Below are 20,686 nucleotides of genomic sequence, written 5' to 3' on the forward strand. Positions count from 1 at the left end.
CATTATGCATTCTGTTTTAATTTTAGACTTGATGCTAAATATAGGGAAATGAGGGCGTTAAATTCATTTGATTCGTAGCTTTGATATTTGGTGGATGTGTTGTAAGTACGTGAGAATTGACGATAGCACCACAAAATTGAATTACTTTTGTGTAATATGTACTGCCTATGTGGACAACTGGGCGTCTCCATCAAACAATTCGCTACCTCTATATTTACAGTTTTAACGAGAAAATGATTCGTTTACTGTAAAAAATGAGTAACAGATGTAATGATTAAAATAATTTAAACATCAACTATCCCATACATTCAACTATCGGCATAGTAGCCTAAAAGATAATACGCCTCCCTTAGGTCTATTTACCGATAAAGTTGCCGTTTTTTCGCTCAATTATTTCTCCCATATACGTCGATTAACATAAATTGCACCAGCTAACAATCTGCCGAAAGATGCAAGCAGTGCTGCTGAATAATTAAAACGCTTAATTCCACCCAAACAAGCACTACATATTTAATGAAGTGTTAATACCCGACGGCAATTTCCGTATGGAGAGTAAAGAACCCAAAAAAGCGAAACTCTAAAGCATAAAACCATCGATACTTGATCATAATCTTATTAATGAAGCGAAAACGGAATGATGAAAGCGATACAGTTTTTACGTCTTTTAAATTATCCCGTTGATACGCTGTAATAACCATTACTGTACGTGCCTCCTCCTGATTGGCCGTGTCGGCATGTTCGTAAGCTGTGCATAATCAATCAAGAAAAATCACATTTTATAACTGGTACAACATTTAGCTCATTTTAATTCCCCTTTTAAAACCAGTACATGTAATCATTGGCGTTGACCGTTGATGCGTTTGTCGATTATGAAATTGGCTATAAAAATTCGTGGAAACGAATATTACTTACCATCACACGATGAAGTAACTAATCAACCCATGAAAAGCTCTATTGTTGATATTTTCGCATTGTTATACATTGTGTCGTTTCCGTTCATTTTTTATTTTCGTTACCATTCTTCATTTACGTAAAAAGCCATTTGCATGGTTTCGATTCTCTCAACATGCTTCTGCCACACAGTAAAGCAAAATGAAAAATATAAAAAAATGGAGCAACATGAAAACATGAAGACTGGCACGTGGTATGCCAGGGTTAGATTATTTATTCGCAAGTAGTTTCATTAGTCTCGCCTACAGTACATCTCGCTATACAACTTATACAGTCGTGCCGCATCCCACTCCACCGCTACATGCCGCTCGATTAATACATTCTTAGACATCTTAGTTGCATTGTCCCGCTTGTGTAATTTCCTACATTTGCGTCTGAATGTGTATGTGCAAGTGTGTGTGTGTGTGTGTGTGTGTGTGTGTGTGTGTGTGTGCTTTAAACGCTCCCCACCAACATGATTGAAATCCACTGCGCCTTTCGAATCTATTCGACGTGCCGAAAACCAACATATGCCTTCCTAATTATTACTCTCTACTTCTGCTGCATACCTAGCTTAACTTTACCTTTCGTTCGTATATTTATTTACACACATCCTACACCACCATACCAAGGTTAATCGTGTGGCAATTTTTTCTGCTCGTATCGTTATTATGTCACCTATTGAAGAACCTTGCACAGGCGGACGAATTATTTTCCCCAGTCGTCATTGAAACGGTACGGAATGGAAATTACTTTTGAGCGACCGTTTCATAGCAACGGCCAAACTCGCACGCACTCACACATCCATACACGTACACATACGCACACACACGTAAACAGTAATATATCTTCATCCAGCCTGCTATTGCTGGCGCTTGTGCAACGGGTGTGTGTGCTTTACCTTCTTGGTTGATGAGTTTCGTCTGGTGACGCTTTTTGGTTGGTTTGCTTTCATCCTCCTTACCCTCTCCTCATCCTTACCATAGTGTGAGATATTCAATATGTCTTGCTTTTTCTTTTCCTGCTGATTGTATACTCTTTTTGCAACCTTTCCTTCATTTGCTTTAGCAGCGGCACTGCTCATGTTGCGTTAAGGATGGTGGCAAAATTTATTCACTTTAAATCATGTCGGAGAAAATGTTGAGTCGCGTTTTGAGCTGTCGGGGTGTCCCCCTTCTCCTGCTTTCTTACTTCAATGCTCACAAACATTAACGGGTCAGTAAACGCAACAGAACAGAACATTTTGCATCGGATAGGGTGAGACAGCATTGAGAGGGAGGGGGGGGGGCTTTTTATTATTAAATTTGTTTCATTTGTCGACCAGCAAATCTTTCAAGCTTGCGCTCGCCGTGGCAATGCTGTCGCCCACTGGCCGTTATTGCACTGGTTCCGTTCTAGTTGCATTCTCCAATGACTGCTCGCCTTTTTTGCTCTTGTTCAACCACTATCCACTCTTGCATCTTTTGCATCCGTTGCATCATACTGCGATGATCACGGAGCTGGGAAAAGCATGAATCTAAGTGTTGGTTTTTTCTTCACTTTCTGCTCCTGCTTTCTTTTAACTACCCCCGACGAACTGTACGGGCAACGCAACGCAACGAACCATATTTACATCGCACAACAAACGAAAATGGAGCGCCTGGTTATGCTGACCCACGCTTTAGGGAGCCAGAGCGTGCCTTTCTGCATGCGCGAATGTTTCGCTGTGTGTGCGCGTTTCTGTTTTTTTGGGTTTGCTTCACTGTTCGTTTACATTTACTCACTTTCCATTTACTAAGATTTTGATGTTTTCCATCCCGTTTGACAGTTCCCTTTGCGCGACCGACACGATGACCGAGTCTTTCCAGCCGGATGGTTTTATGGGACAACGGACACCACATACACACACAAAAACACTGGGGGAGTTTTGTGGATTCGGGTGGTTCTTCACATTTTGTCTCAATTTTTCCCTGTGCTCGTTCTAAATGACACTCGCTGAACCGTTTTCCGGGTACTCGGAGTAACCGAACAACCGGGAAACCACTCACAATGCAATCCCCACTACTACCGTCCCACAAAAAGTGCGAATGTGTTTGTGTATGTGTGTTTAGTTGTGGGACAAGAAGGGCGGCCACTATCATCACACCGAGCTAAGACCATTCAGAGCGCTCAAACCAACGCCACGAGGGAAGGGATGGACCGGTGCCGACCACAAGACGCCGGCCGTTGACCTACACTGCCACCGGAAAGAAGTGCCACCAGGGTCGAAAACACTATTTGCATAACCGCTGCCACTGCTGTCCGGCTGGCTGGATGCAGAGCACCGAGTGTAAGGATTATTCGCTCCGCACCACCCGCTCTGGATGCTGTAGATGACATGTCTCCTGTGCGTGGAAGCGCGAGTGAGAGAGTGTGGAAGAGAAGAGAGAGAGAGAGAGAGAGAGAGAGAGAGGGAGAAAGAAAAATGTTAAAATTAGAATCATCATGCGATTCGGTTGAGGAAGCGGGTGTGTGACAACCGGGAGAGACAAACCGGGAATGATTAATGGACGATGGGTGTCAAAATATGGGTGATGTTAATGTGTCCACTTCTTCACCCGTAAGAACTCGTTTGCTGAAAAGCACTAAAGATCCCCGATAAGCAACTCACAGCAGGGAAAGGTACTGGCGCTTGGTATAGTGGAGTAAAACAAGCTGTGCTTTTAAAAAGAATACTTTAAACGTGTACAAACGAACTGTTGTACAGAAATGGCGTGTGCTTGTTATTCAACATAATTGCTCTTTTCGCTGGGAAAGAATTTAATCAATGTCAAAGGATTTATTTTTAAGATTAAAAATGCAATATTTATGCAATATGAGCCATTTAAGCCAAGCTCAGATTTAACACTTTTACTATCGTGTCACATGGAACCGTATGATGAACATTTCATTATCAAGTTTGGTACTCATTATTAAACGACTTTCAACTAAGAACTAATAAGAGTGCAAAGGAAGAGTACTAAAGAGAGGTTATAATCACAATACAATTTGTTGCTCTTATCTTACTCTTGCCATCGTACTAGAGGCTCATTAAATTGTTCAAGAACCCTTTAAAAAAGTCACCTTAAAACAGCGAACTAAAACATTGTCACCCTTTGACTTTAAAAGTTCTACATGCACAGAGACAAAGACACAAACTTCATTACTTTAATCAGGTTCTGATTTAATTTGGATGCCCACTTTGCGAAGGGAAAAATAGAGCAAAGATTGTTATTTTTATAAGTAGAATACATATTTCTGTTAACTCAAATCACATCACCAAACTGTATTGTATGAAAATCTTGGCAAGTATCCGAGCAGATTGGGAAAAAATGTCCTGTGAACAGACTAGTATGTAAACAAACTAGAATGAATTTTGCTACGTTTTAATAATTTAAATAAAAATCACGAAATTGAATTAATACATAAAAAATTTATAACTAAACATAAAAAAACATAATTTTTTTTAAAGATTTCTTTATCTTTAATCTGCATTAACTTCCCCTGAAATCTCAAGGAGGTGTTTACAATTTTCAATTGAAACTTTTTATCAACTACCGGCCCTGGTCGAGTGAATTTCACCTCTATGTTTTGGTGCATTTTACTCTAACATTATGATACATTTTTACCAGAGCATAAGTGTCTTTTGCCTCAATAAGATAGAAATCTATCTAATTTAAAATATTTATAAAATGATGATCATATTATTTTTAGCAAAACTGGCAAATTTTTTGCGAACAAATTGCTAAGCTTTTACCTTAAAGAACCATATTATTTGATCACTAAACACAACAATCATCAAATTGCATTAGAAATTAAACAGTTATGCTCATGTGGTGAATATTATCTAATATTATCTAATATTCCCCTACTGTTTTTTATCCAAAAGTGCTATCTACACCGATAATGTTTGTTCGTTTAGTTTCATTTTTATGGACTGCAAATCGGTTTTATTGTTGTTTTGTTCTTTACATTTCAAACAATGAAAAACACTTTATGCTTTCAATGACATCCCTACGCGCCATTTAACAAATGGCTAGTTAATGAATAGTCAATAACTACTTTTCATATCAATAATTGAAATTTTTATAACATATCTATAAACTCTATGTCTATAAATATTGATCTCCTAACAGCACCAGCGATTCGTGTAAAACAAAGCCTTAGAGTCGTCATCCAACTTTAGTATGGATATCATATTTCCAGCATCTCATAATTGCAATGCCCGTCATGCCCAGCGCACACAGATTCATGTCCATTTTATGATCCACATTTTTTTAATCCTAGTCCCATTTAACTCTGCCTTCCGGAACATATTTTAAACATCGATGGCAGTACAATGGTAGTAAAGTGGCCTGGGGAACGAACGCGAAAAAAACAGGGGACGGACAAATATGAAAACCATTAAGCTAAAAGTTTCACTCCCAGCCGACCCCGAACGGCCCCCCTCCGTTTTGGGTCAGTTCGGTTTAATTTTACTGCTTCATGCCTCCATCCTTTGCCAGCGGCGTTTCACGTACTAGCAAGCGGGCTCGGCTGAACACATTTAAGTAAAAAAGTGGAACAGGGATAACAAAAAAAAATAAAAACATTCGCTTCACTTCGGCTCATTCGCCTGATGCACTGCTTGGCTACGATTTCCATCTCCATCGTCCTGGAAGCATGGAAACTGTTGACATATCAACCTTTCATGTTTGTTCGCATGTTCCAAACCGGTAGCAACGTTTCATCAGAATAACACACACATACACACAAAGACACTAACACAAGCAAAGCTCACACACGATGAATGACATGGGAGCTATAAGTACCCTCCCGTTTGACTGCGATCACGAATGTCCCGACTGCACCGGGACAAAAACAAAACATAGTTTCATCTCCACTCCTCTGGTGTTTCATGCTCTTTCATGCCTGTGTAGGTTTTGTTTTTTTGAGCCTGCATGTAAATGAATTCCTCTTTTAGCGAAACGGTCAACGCCGTTAGGTGTGACCATCTCGACATGTCACACAGGTTGAACAGTTTCCGGTGAAAACGGTGGCGTGAATAATCGAACGGAAATGTAATAGGCTTTTGTATCATGGCTTCTTTGTATCATGGGGAGGAGCACGGTTAGGGTGGGAAAGTCAACACGATATAGTTACAGGAAAAGGAAAAAAATAGAACAAAAATTATCATCTAGCCTAGTGTTCAATTGGAACTGCATCATCAGATTTCGCTCAATGTTTTCATTGAAACAAATGAGCCATATGGCGATGTGGCGATGGAACGGTTTAATATATTGACCAATCATGGAAAAGTGTTTTATTATTGCGCGTTAATGCTGAGATAACAGTCGATTTATTTACACGGAAATACGATACTTCGATACTCTTATCAAACCAACTTCAAAATTCAGTTTCATTCCATCTTGTTAGCCTGGTGCTGGCCAGTTGCATTATGTAGTTCCAATTATATACATGTAGTATATGTGCTATATTCTTCTTCTTCTTCTATGGCTCAACAACCGTTGTCGGTCAAGGCCTGCCTGTACCCACTTGTGGGCTTGGCTTTCAGTGACTAATTGGTTCCCCCCCATAGCAGGATAGTCAGTCCTACGTATGGCGGCACGGTCTATTTGGGGATTTAACCCATGACGGGCATGTTGTTAAGTCGTAGGAGTTGACGACTGTACTATATGGACCGGCCAATATGTGCTATTTAAAATTATATAATCATAGATACATGCATTTCACAGATCAAATAGTTTAAACATTGGCATATCCGGTTAGAACAACCATCACAATAAAATCCCATTTTGTATTATTTCCAATAAATGCAGATAATAGATAATATATAAGATAATACCGAACTGTAACTTATTGTATGAAAATTATCATTGGCTTATATAAACAAGCATTTTTGGTACGGCCCGGTACTTATGTTCATCTATAAGCGTAGAACAATAAAATGTCTCAGCGTAGGTCCGAACAGCATGAGAAGATCAAATAGGAAACAAACTGCAAGATGCATATGAGTAGGCATGATTGAATACTGTCAGATAACGAAGAAAAAAAACGCAACAGGTCATACAATGTCAAGTTGTTTTTAGGTACGTGCTAGAAACCGTGAAGGATTCAAAAATAAACATAAAAAGGCAAACCATAAAGATACATAGAAAATCATACATCCCGAGAATATACCACAATGGAAAGGAATAAAAAATGATCATGTCAAAATAACACACCTTACTAACGACACCAACACACCAAAACAAGATATCCATGCACAACCAACAAACACATAAATAATTATAAAATATAAACCAGGAGTGTCGTGAAATAAAGACAGAATGTTATAGACCTAACAACAACCTGGCTACCCAATGTAAGGTCTCTTAGCTCCAAAGATTCCTGCAAGGAATATTTCTTATAAAATTCAAAGATCGCCTGAACGATCACCAAAACGATGAAGTCCCAGTAGTGAAGTACAAAAGTTTTTTTTTTTATATCACATATAGTTTGCAGTACAGAAATACATAAAATACCGTCACTATATGAACACAATATGACAACTATACGAATAATACCGCCATTAAGGGTACAAAGGTGCATTCAGTATAAATGGTTGTGTCAAGGAAGATGTTATATGTTACATGTGCCAAATGTTAAAATATTCAAATATCTATCTTTTTTACACTTTAAATTCATTAGACCATATTCTTACCATCACAAATAGCATCACTATTTACCCTGTATCATCAAAATTCTTGAATAATGTAAATACAGGGAAGTCTCTCTAATTTGCGACCTTTCAAGTTTGAAACCCTCCTCTTATTTGAACATTTTTAACAGTCCCTTCATTTTACATACATTTTTATCATTTTAATTTGGAAACCTCTGAAATCTATGTCTCACTTATTTGTGCATGGTGTTGCCATGATTATTGTATGATGTATGCTTCAATCTGCAATTCTGTTTGCAGTTTTCACTCCCTTTCCTCTTCACCCTTAGAACTTGTCATTCCATTTCAATCTCTCTAATTTGAAAACCCCTCTTATTTGACAGTCCTCAGACAGGTTCTCAAATAAGATAGAGTTGTCTGTAATCTAAAGCTTTTTATAAGGCTGTAAATACACGAACCGAGATCGTCGTGGTACCGAGACATTCGCGCCTTTTTCACAACAGTTTTAGAACAGTTGGGTAGTCAAATCTTCCGCGCCTCCAATCGCGCCTGCTGTTTCGTAGAGATATCCAACGTCAATATTCCTGAGATTTTCGTAACGCAAACCGATTATATTTACTTTTTCTGGTGTATTTGTTTGAAAACTCGTGTCGAGACACCAATTTTGTATTTTATTTTTCGTAAACTATATGAAATAAATAATTTGATTCGCAAATTGATAAAACATATTTCATCTTGGCACATTCAATCGTCACCAGTCCTCGGATAAATCCATACAAGAACCACGATTATCTCGCATGTCTCTCAGATTTTATAACAAAATTGACAGTAGAAGTCATACGTGATTTTTACGGTACTGCGAAAGTCTCGGTTCGTCTATTTTCAGCCTAAGATGCTCTATTTTGTATCAATTTTATTTTTAATCAGCTTGCAGTAAGCTCATTCATGCCAAATATGCAATTTATTGAACAGAAAACATAGGAAAATATATGCTGAATAACATAACAACTGTTATGTCCGTTTCCGTTTTATGTTCGTAGGCTGAAATTTCAGCCTGTTAGCTGTTCGCATTGTATAGTAGTTTTCGAGCAGCTATCTAAGTAGGTATAATATACAGGTAGGCTTATCCCAAGGTGTATATTTTTAAAAGGCTGCTTTTTATCGCTTCTGTTTCTGAATTAAGATTTTAGGAGTGTTTTTTGTATTCGTCAAGCCTCCAGAAAGCTTGTTTGAGCAAAAGCTTTCACCCGTCCTGTCAAAAAGTGATGTTCAAAATTGCATACATACTCCATACAAAACACTGACTAGAATCGTGAAGGGCCCCATTATTTGGCGCAACAATTGATTTCAGCATTGGCTTGGCTAAGCCACTAATGATCTCGGCTATCTGAGACTTGTTGCTGTATTCATAGTTCCTGTATTCATGCATGACGGGCATGTTTAAGTTATGCAACTTAACGGTTATACCATGGAACCAACACAACTCTTATTTAATGTCAATGTGTAAATCTTTACCTATGATGTTACGGCAATTTTAGAACAACAAAATCACTCTCATGCAATTAATTATCAAATTCAATAATGGACGGTGCGGAATCTCCCACATACACACACACACATGGAATCCGTTTGTTTTACCGTTGTATAACATATCGCATTGTTTCGTTTTGCCCATTGTGGAAAGGATAATAAGCTACAATTTCTCTTTTTCTACTCCTCCCTTGCACGCTTTCTGGTACTCTTTTGTTCTTTCTGGTCTAACAGCAGACTAGCTGGAATGCTTTTTCAATTCGAGCAGAAAATGCAATATCATTACAATGTCGACCTACGAAATTTGCATCCGCATGCAGCTGCATCACGAGCCATGAGCCTCCTCCACTCGGCAGGCAAAATGGTTCGGCCAAAGGCAAACCGGAGAAAGAGCCGCACAAAAAACAGACATCTTGCGATCATTCGCTCGATGATCTGGCTTGCCAAAGAAAGCTACTCTTTTTTTTTGTTGCTTATGCTAGAGTTTCCTTCCAAAAACGGGTGTCGGTGGGTCGTGCTCGGTCACGTAATAACATTTTCGTTTCCGTCATCGACCATCGGAAAACGCTTGCAGCGTTGTTCTTACCCCCGTGTGCCGCCACCGTTAATGTTCGAGATGAGTGTAAAAAAAAAACACACCAAAAACCCCGACCGAACGTTTCCCGTGTGCCTGTAATCGACCAGCCATAGTGATGGTGGTACGTACGCTTTGCCTTTGGCAGCAGCTACGTACTCATCTGCATGCGAAGCTCGCGATAAATGTGCCGTTCTGCAAACTAATTGAATTCTGTGCCTGTGCGCCAGTGTTTTGGGGCGAAGAACACGCTTTGGGCGGACTTTGCACGGGCGGACGTTGCAATGTAAACGTGCATAAAAGTTACCCGAAATGTTTTGGCACAAAACTGCCGCTATGAGCTGCTTTCTTTGGGACCTTTTCTGACCTCTTGAAAGGCCTTTCGCAATGATGCTGCAAACTTCATGGCCGTTGTCACTGCTTTACTTTTGTCTGCGTGTGCTGTATTATGTTAGGGATTGCCAATAGTTTTGGATTGAAAATATATAATAAGAGATACTCATTATAATGGAACAGATGAAGTCTCGTTTAAATAATCAAGGAAGCAATTTCAATAGTTATCATAACTTATAGTACATAATCAGTCAAATTGAGTTAAGTATTCAGAAGGGAATACCAGGCCGTATTACTTAAAATATAAAGTTATCATAAATCTTCATACTATTTTCATACAATATTTCTTTTTTAAATCAAATATGTTTCATTAAAACCACCGCATAAGCGCCTAATGATATGCAATGTGCATGAAAAAGGGGCTTTAATAACGTGTTATTTTTTCGCAGAACCTCCTCATTAGCTAAATTGACTTTTATTACGCAATATGTACTGAAATGATTTCTTGCAAAATGTGAATGACTCGTTTGCGACTTGTGCTTAAATAAACAACTGTATAACTGAAGTAAACTTCGTCAACTCCCGCTTCACAAAATTACCTTGTATTTGCGTCATGTAGGCATCGCTGTTTTGATTGTCAAAATCGCTGCTATCGTGATGGTGGTAGGAAGATGCTGCCGACGACTGGTCGTAGATCGAGTGTACATAGTTGACTGGATTGAGCCCAACCGGAGAAGCCGATGCCGCCATCAGCTTTGGTCGTTCGTCCTCGATCCACCGATCGACGCGCTGCTCGTACACGTCGTAGATTACAGCAATGCAGCTAAACTGCAGATGAAAGAAAGCAAAACTTATAACGGTAAGGCTATGGTCACTCACAAGAAAGGGAAAAGATGCAAAACAGTTGAAAGCTGAAAGATGAAACAATTTCTCTTCGCGCGAGCTAACTAGCTAACGAACGAAGCTTCCGGTATTTTCGCCTTCCTGCTAATCAATGTCACGCATCATCGACCCGCGCAAACAGTCGTGTAGTAGACAAACGCAAGCGAAGACGCTCACTGTAGAAAGATAAATAAAGCCAACGCAAGCAAGTCCACCGCCCCTGCTCTTCACACTGCTGCGACCAAAAAACGTAACCCAGTGGGAAAAGCTCGAACGTAAAGAAGAAAGCGCGGACAACTTGCTTTCCCCTTTCTACCCGCGACACACGATTTGTGCAACATAAAAGCGACTGATAACTGTCTTCCTTGAAGTAAACGATTATTTATGTTTGCAGAGGGAAGAAGAAAAAAAATAATGTTGAAACACTCGCGAATGGACAAACGATGGAAAATAGAAGCTTTCAGCCTTTTGAGAAGTCGCTTCAATGGTAGATGAAAAGCGAAAGGGAGGGCAAAAAATCAAGCGGCAAAAGTCAACTCCGGAATGACGAAAACGGAACTCGGTTGCTTCTTATCTTTCATATTTGTACATCCTTTCATGTCACACTGTCACACAGCGCGCGATTCAGCAGCAAATGGACCGCCAAGCGACGATTTTTCCCGGTATGTCGTCAATGTGGCGGAAAATGACGATGTTGTTTGTTTCCGGGCGAAGTAATGCTTTGAGTAGAAAACAAGTGCCGTGGCTGGCGGTTGCTTCTAGACACAAGCTGGGCCAAGGCAGCAAAGGAAAACATGTAGCAGGGATGGCAATGAACGAAAGTATGTGTGCGTGTATGCTCGAGATGAACAACCACTCTCATCGCTACTTTCGTTCTGCAGAAATTTCCCGCTGCTCTCACATAGTTTCAAGTTGAGCAATTATGCGAAATCCGATATAAAAAGCAAGCTTTAGTGTGCAAACTAACAAAGCTTGAACAAATGTTAACATATACCAGTAATTTGATAACACACACACACACACACACACATCACCTACTTTGAGTTTACTCCGTCCGAGAAAGTGATGGGAGAGATGAAAAAATAGCCCAAGGGTGGATGTGTCAAGTCCGCTCCGCTGGTCCTTGTAGATCGGGTACTGCATCATTTGCGACGCATTGATCTGTAAATAAAAGAAGAGTTGTGAAGGTTAATGAAAATTCAATCATTTTATCCCGCGATGGGAAAGGTAGCTTTTGATACGGAGGAGAAAAGTTGAGCTTATAATTCACCCAAAATGTATTTCGCTTTGTATTAAAATAACATATGTAAGACGAAGAGTGCAAGTTTTAAGATGATTTTTCCAATATAAGCTTTTTTCTAAAAAATAAATCAAATATATTAAAATATGGAAAATAAAACTGTTGTTTCATCGAAAAGATGTATCATAATATACTAAACCTTTTTTACAAGGTGCCGATACAAAGACAACTTAAAGTCAATGTAAAGCTAGTTTTGTTACAACTGTTGCATACTTTTTGGCGGTATGCGTTGATTAATGGTAAAAAAATCATAAAAAGAATTCTAAAAACCACTTTATTAACTTTATTTATTGGTTTCGGAATGTTTTAACTTAATGTTTTTTATCAGCGAAAAGTAAGTAAGGTGATGACAATTTGCAAAATAAGCACATGGTTCAAACGAGTATTAATAAAATATTTTAGACTATTTCGGAGATCAGATTAATTTTCAGCGTAGAAAGTCTTAAAACCAATAATGAATAGCATCATGACGTAGAACGATGCTCGAATGCACTTAGAATCTTTTCTGGTAATTGTTTTGAATATTTCATTTGTGTTTTAAATAAAGATAATATTTACAATTGGCAACAAATTGGCCGGTCTGGTGGTACAGTCGTCAACTCGAACGATTTAACAACATGCCCGTTATGGGTTCAAGCCCCGAATAGACGTTTTACAAGGATCGTATTTCGTAGGTCGCTGGGTCATCACTCTATTCCGCTTCCTTCGTATGACGATAGATGCACACTATTAGGACTTGCCAAGTTGGAGCACCGCCTCTCGGTCGCTCAGGCTTCTTTCGTTGCTGGCATATTGCTCAATACGATTGATACTTCTTCACTTCTGTCGCGCTTACATTTGTATGCACCTTGTCGCACCTTACGTTATCGTTTTCGTCTCCAGTTACCTATATGTCGTACACGTTTTGCTCGCAATGAGCCTTTTGTAAGAGCTATGTCGTCTTTTAATAGTACTTCAGATCTGTTCGATTTCAACCTATCCTATCCTGCCTACCGATCCCGTCTTCGCTCCTTTTCCGTACCATAAACTCCTTCCAACTCCTTCGTGAATAATTGTATACTATAGTCAGTAAGCACTATTGCTGTAACCCAACGTGGCCGATCAATTAATAAAATAAATAATTAAATTAAATTAAATTAAATAGACCGTGCCCCCATACGTAGGACTGACTATCCTGCTATGGTAACAATAAGTCATTGAAAGCCAAGATCACTTCACTAGTGGGTATAGGCAGGCCTTGACTGGCAGCGATTGTTGTGCCAAAAGAAGAAGAAGAATATTTACAATGAAATTATAACTTTGTTCAATCTTTAACTAATGTCCAAACGTCCAAAACACCAAAAAATGTTGCTTTTGCATAGATTTATCTTAACCCGCAATAAAACAGCGTTAATTTTTCTTTCAATTATAGTATCCCATTAGTCAGTAGACAAAATGTTACACCTCTATCAGTCAAACTCTAATCGTAATGGCGAGCAGAGAACGGCACCCCGCAGCGCCTAAAACGGACTCCGTGGGCCAGTTTTTTGATGTTGTATAACCCTGTTTCGGTATCTACAACATCTTGGCCCTATTAGACAACAATCAGGGCATCGAGAGAACGCCCGGTTCCCAATGGTCGATGACCCTAAGCGACTTGAGGTTAAAAGGAAGCTGATAATAAAGTCCGAGGGTCATGTGGCTACATTGCTGCGATAGCTTAGTCCGGCCAAACAGTGAAATAGTTCCTGGCGATCATGAACAAACATATCAGGAAGAAAGAAGCGCAGCGGCAAGCAATGACGCCAAAACTCAAAACTCATTTTAGGTGAATTTCGGCGGAATTTCGATATGACACCCTGGTACGAGAACTGGTCCAACATCCCCCAGCTGCGTCCTATCAAAATTTTCTACACCAATATTACATAATTACACCAATATTACACACCAATATTACCAATATTACATAAATTTTCTACACCAATATTACCAATATTACAATAATACGTTTTACAAGGATCGTATTTCGTAGGTCGCTGGGTCATCACTCTATTCCGCTTCCTTCGTATGACGATAGATGCAATCTATTAGGCCTTGCCAAGTTGGAGCACCGCCTCTCGGTCGCTCAGGCTTCTTTCGTCGCTGGCATATTGCTCAATACGATTGATACTCCTTCACTTCTGTCGCGCTTACATTTGTATGCACCTTGTCGCACCTTACGTTATCGTTTTCGTCTCCAGTTACCTATATGTCGTACACGTTTTGCTCGCAATGAGCCTTTTGTAAGAGCTATGTCGTCTTTTAATAGTACTTCTGATCTGTTCGATTTCAACATATCCTATCCTGTCTACCGATCCCGTCTTCGCTCCTTTTCCGTACCATAAACTCCTTCCAACTCCTTCGTGAATAATTGTATACTATAGTCAGTAAGCACTATTGCTGTAACCCAACGTGGCCGAGCAATTAATAAGATAAAAATAAAAATAAAAAATATGATGCAAAAGCTCTATTCCAAAGCTCTATTCCAAGACAAATGCGAGGAACGCCTGGTCAAAGATTTATTTTTGAGAGAAAACTTAAATAATTACCTTTCAAAGGAAGCTAATGGCATAATGGCAATAATTTCTATTAGTTATTAGTTTTCTATTAAATGGGAGATATACTTCTTGCTCATGAAAATGACTAATATGACTAATATGACATCATGGCACAAAATATCCTAAAAGTGCTCTTACTTGAAGAATAGATGATTTGCTTACGAATAATTAATGTACTCACTAATAATACATGTAGTAGCCAACAGATTATCATTATTTCAAATCAAACCACCTTCTTCAAACGATTATCCTAACTCCTTACTGTAGTACACAATAAATCATCAATAATAATCTTACTCCAAAGGTTTTCTTCTAGGAAAGCTTTGCGCGCCTGTGTTAAGCATTAATTACAGCAACATGGAAAACAATTTCAAACTCTCGATTCGTTGAAATGATGAATCTCTGTTTTCATTTAACCTTAAAGATTCCAGCTAAAGCCAACAAACTCGTACTGTCACTATCCATTTGCCCCTCACCCATCATGTGTGGCCGGATGGGACCTGTCCGGACGGGTCAGTCTGCTGATGGGAAAATTACAACAGCCACACTAAAAGATCCGTGCCGCCTTCAATCGCACGCCGGTATGAGTTTCACCGCCTGGGGGATTTAACACACGGGCATCCTGCATTCGCTTTCAAGATACGGTCCGAGCTATCTTGAAGCGAGAAACTTTCCCCAAGCAACATTAGCACACCCAAGCGAAGGGAACATATTCCATCCACCCCGAAACCATCACCCGAACGGTGGTAAACAAACCGAAACCCACACATGCTCCCATATGGAGCAGCAGTAGTGACACTGTTCGTTTCCCCTGGGAGGCAGCCACTCGGCATCGTCAAAAGCTTCCTTTCCCTGGAACAAGCAAGTTTGCGAGGGTTAAATAAAGTACAAACTGAGCAATGGCTTACGGAGAGTGGAGATTTAGATTCGTAATGCTGCCAGAATTACTGCTGCCGGGCAGCATTTACTATTTACTAGCAAACCCATGGAGTGCCGCTGTGAACTTGTCGCTCCATTGCCCTTCCCTGTGTTCACTGCTGCCTGACACTGACATCGCTTCCGGGCGGGCTCTTCCAGCTCTTACACGGCTGCAAGCTCAAGCATGTTTTCATCCACTCCAGCACCCATCCCTTCTGCCGCAGTGTGATGACAGGGATTTGTCGACACCGGAAGATTGATATTCCGAAGGATTAAAGTTTTAATTAAATACATAAAACGATTTCCCATGTTGATTGAATTTCTAGCTCTTTTGCTCAAGGGCCGAAGCAGGGTTACGCTGTGTGCAACAAAGCGTTCCGTATTGGATTTCAATGTCACACGACCTGAGCCTGGAGGGTGGGGGGGACGGAGGTCCTGTGTTCCAAGAATCAATGCTTGAATCGGATCGTTTCCTGCTGAAGATACCCGGGACGTACCTTTTTGTCGTCTAGCAGCCAGGTAAGATTGGCTGCCGGTTTCGAGTTGTAGGACGTGCAGTTGCCCAGCACCACGTCACCTATTCGGTAGAACTGTTTGATGCCCGTAATTAGCGGCTTTGTAACAGGGACGTCTGGAGGAAGAAGAAAGAAAGGGAGAAAAAATGAGCAATCGCTTAAAGAACCATGTTTGTAGCCATAAAACACTCACCAACAACTTCCATCTCGCTGGACACGATCATCGTATCGAACGACGGTAGATCGGCAGACACTTCGCAGCTGTATTTGCCTGTTGCTGCCGGCTCCACCGCCACCAGCGTCAGATGGCTACCGTTCGACATGGGGCGCTGTTGCAAACAAATAGGAACAAAGGTGTATTAAAACCAAGCAGAATGGACGGGACGGGAGTGTTTTTGAGTTTACCCAGATGCTATTATTACTTTTATTTATTTTTTCTATCGTATGTCACGTGTCATGTTTAGTGTGCTCACCATACCATTCATGCTAGCAACATCAAAAGGCAGGGAGTACAAGTGAAAAAAGCCACCAGTTTGCTGGTGCGGAAAAAAAACCTGGGCAACTGTGATGTGGACAGATTTTGCTAACGCTCGTCGCTATGTACCGGCATACCTATACAGGCTGTGTTTATTATTTTAGCCTACACTGTGACCGGGACGTCACTGGCACTGGATGATCTGTCAGGTGGAAAAAATGTCTTTTTTGTTGCCATTTTTTGTATGCCATTTGCTCCGGTAACCATTCACGGATGGAACATTTTTATGGGCCAATCATAGCTTTGCTGAAATGTGACGTGTTTTGCTGTTGTTTGGAAAAAAACGCTTTCAATCATACTCGATAAAAGCTGTGCGTTAAATTAATTTTGTTTTATTAAAAACTGGTTGTAATTTACCAGAAGCGGTAATAAATGGTATCATTCATTACGGTACTTTTATTGTCCATATAAAAATTATTAAAATCCATTATAACATGGTTGCAAAATGAAGTTCTTATCAAACAAACTCTACCATATAGTCTTTCAATTACCAGCCAAATTTCACTCAGATCAAATCTATAGAACACTACCGAACTGCAACTGCTTCGCATGAGTAGCAGCGGCACGAAACACCGACATCATTAGTGTGCAACAGTGTGCCACACAATCAGGTCATTATACAATGCTGCACCGCATCGAATAACCCAAATCCTCTTCCTGGAACTAATTGTGCTTGCTGCCCTTGCCTTTGCACCCAACGCAGCGTAGGCAAGCCTGTCTGATCCGATTCAGCATCGTTAATCAGCAAACCAGCTAAAAACAGGGTAGCGACCGCACAGAGAACGGGTTTGCAACTAAAAGGGAGAAAAAAGGTTAAACGAGAGAATAATCCTTACGAACGGCCGCGTAACAAAGGAATGATAATTATGATCCCGTTGATCTGTGTAACAAAACCGTGCGCGCTCGTGTGTGTGCGTGTTGGTGTGTGTATGTGTGTGTGTGTGGAAGAAGAAAGTTTCCGATTAGAAATCATCATCATCCGGTGCACCGATGGATGCACCCAGGTTGTGCTGCGATGCTGGATAGACGCATTTTCTCCCACCGTACTGCACGCACTGCCGCCCAGGGTTGCTACTGTCTGCGCTCGCGACCGCATCAATTCCATCAAGGCAAGCGCAAGCGAGAGCAAAATCGTGACTTCCGTACGCCCCAACAGTACGCCCGCTCGTACTCACCTCCACCGACAGGCCCGCGACGACGAACGATTTCAGTGCGGGAATTTCCTTCGGCGTGTAGCGGAAAAACTCGCGCTTTCCCTTGTACCACTTGACGGAGTACAGCTCGGCGCCCTCCATGTCGTAATGGCAGATCAAATTTGCATTATCGCCCCGCCTGATGGCAACCGGAACACTGACGCGCACGTCCTTCAGCGTGATGACGAGATCTGCGGAAATGCGGAGAGAATGGTAAAGCGGTGGAGATTGAGCTAAATCGGTTCTGACTGGCGGTTCTGGTGGGAGGGTGCTGGGAGGAAATTGCATTTATGAAAAGCTTGGTGTGAGAAAGAGGCGGGAAGAGACGGTTGGGTTGGGTTGAGCGAGAGAAGAGCTGTAATGGGATTGGTGAGAAGTCAGAGCATTGATAGCACCGTTTTGGCCATACGAAACCCCGACACCCACTCTCGGGCTGTGGGTTGTGGTGTCGATAGAGTCAATAATCGACTGTAAGCGATTTCGCCGACGTAACGATTCGGGTGGGATACTTTGGTGCGATAAAAATAGAATGGGATATAAGTTTTGCTTTTTTTTTGTCATTTGAAAGCAGCATAATGTCGATGGTGGAATGCGTGTTTGAACGGTTTAGTGATCGGATTTATTACCGAATAAAGGAGTGCCATTTCATGGAGTGACAACTGATAATGGGAATGTTTTTTTTAAGTAAATTTTAGTAAATGATGAACTGAAATGAGTAAATGTTTAGTAGTCATTTTTAACGTTGCTTATCTCTTAGTTTATTTCAAATTATCAGATGCGTAGCGTGAGGTTTGGTTGAACACCTTTAAGGACGCCTTGCAAGAATGCCAAAATAAAGAATCGTCATAATACAATCGCATGGTAAAAGTATCATTTCTCGAAACTCATTATTAAAATGACTCAAAATATATGCATAATTTATTCCATAAACCAATTTAGTGTTTAGTAGTTAACTTGTGAGTAAAACAAGTTGAAAAATATAAAAAAATGTAATTATTTGAATTTGATTGATGCAAATTATGGTAAACGTAAAATTTGAAGTAAGTTTTTAATAAGTTAACATTTCAATAATTTATTGAAATGTTAGCGCTCTGTCTTGAACCAAAAACTGGTATCAAATAAGTTATCTTTTTTTGTTATTTTCGCTTACTGGTAACATGAAAACAATGATGGTCAATCTGAAATAAAATATGCTACCTTTTGTGTATAATGGTGTACTCAAATGAACATTTAGTGGTCATTTTTTAGTGGTTCTATAAGTTCTATAAGCACAGTGGCTCTATAAGTTTATAAATTGTCAACAGAATCTCTCGTTGCTGATACATTTCACGAGTAAATTCATAGAAACCATTCAACGGTTACACAGAGCTTACGGACCAAGCAATTACGTTGAAAGAGAGGGCTAATGTAGGCGTGGATTATCTGTGACGTTGGGGCGGTCCCGTGGTACAGTCGTCAACTCGAACGACTCAATAATATGCCCGTTATGGGTTCAAGCCTCCGGCTACTTTGTAATGAATTAAGTGTAGAAATATAGGCTGGCATGTCCGCGTTGGACGTTGCGCCAAATAAAAGAAGTATCTGTGACGTTGTCGCGTTCAATTGGCAATAAACAGAGGTGTATCATATAGTTTTGATCTCGATCGGTGTCACTGATACTGGGCCACATTTTAATCGATTATGTCGGTTATGCTTTTGATAAAATGAACTAGAACCCAATATAATCAACTGATTCATTTTTTTGTTTACTTCTATCTAGCAAACGCAACAGCGGTTCAAAGTTGAAGAGTTGGTAGAAAATTGTTCTATAGATTTTTAACCCAAAAAAATTGACATTAGAGGGTTAATATAGAATATTTTGTTCCTTAAACGAGCATCGTATGTTATTTGATAAGCCTCTTCTTTTATCTTTAGATGGCAAAACCGTTTTCGCAACGTTATTCATCGAATTGCTGACGGGAACCAATAACTCTAAGCATATTTTATTTAAGCATTATTTGAGCAGAAAAATCATTTTACAGCTTCATAAGCTTGTTCTGGATTAAATACGGAGTTTTTGCACTACAATTTTTAGTTACAACAACCTTTTAGAATATTCACCTTCAGTTGATTTTTGGATGTATAATCGTTTTTTGAATTTTACCTTTTCTTTTTAGAAGAATAAAATAATCCTACTGGAATAATCTAGAATAATCGAAATCTTGGGTTCCTTTTCTCAGGTCCCTTCATACCTTGGGACTCCACGCTTCCGCCTTGTTTGCGTAGTATTTTATTTAACCCTGAGTACATTCTATGCGACAAACAAGAACAGAACTAGAATTATTAAATAATAAAACCATCTCGGTAATAAAAAACAATTACAAGGCAAGGCGAAAGTTATCTTCACTCGCGACCCACGACCTCCTGCTGCCAGCTCTAGCTATAAAAATACCTACACCAGCCAACATCACACAAAAACTTCTGTTCGTTTCTTAGCAAGTCGCAAATTTCTCATTTGCCAAAGCGCGGTCTAGACTGGTGAGGGTTTTTTTCCCTCTACAAACATCAGCATTGTAACAAATTTTATGCTATATTCGCACCATTCAAAGAACAAGCCCTTTCGATGCCGTTACTATACAGCGGTCATACCGGTGTAAGTTTTCAGGGCACAGGCGAATCACATCGCAGGCAGCAGGCATTCCGCTTCCGTGAAATGGGAATCCCAACCACTCAAACACAACCCAAAAAACCGAACCGAGTTGA

At 40.1% G+C, this 20,686-nt stretch overlaps 1 pseudogene; it reads right to left on the reverse strand.

The window, feature by feature from the left end:
- Positions 1 to 10,636: 10,636 nt before the first annotated feature.
- The window catches only part of LOC120958774 (uncharacterized), a 34,932-nt pseudogene continuing 24,882 nt past the window's right edge, over positions 10,637 to 20,686 (reverse strand).

This window comes from Anopheles coluzzii, chromosome 3 (assembly GCF_943734685.1).
Source record: "Anopheles coluzzii chromosome 3, AcolN3, whole genome shotgun sequence".
NCBI lineage: Eukaryota > Metazoa > Arthropoda > Insecta > Diptera > Culicidae > Anopheles > Anopheles coluzzii.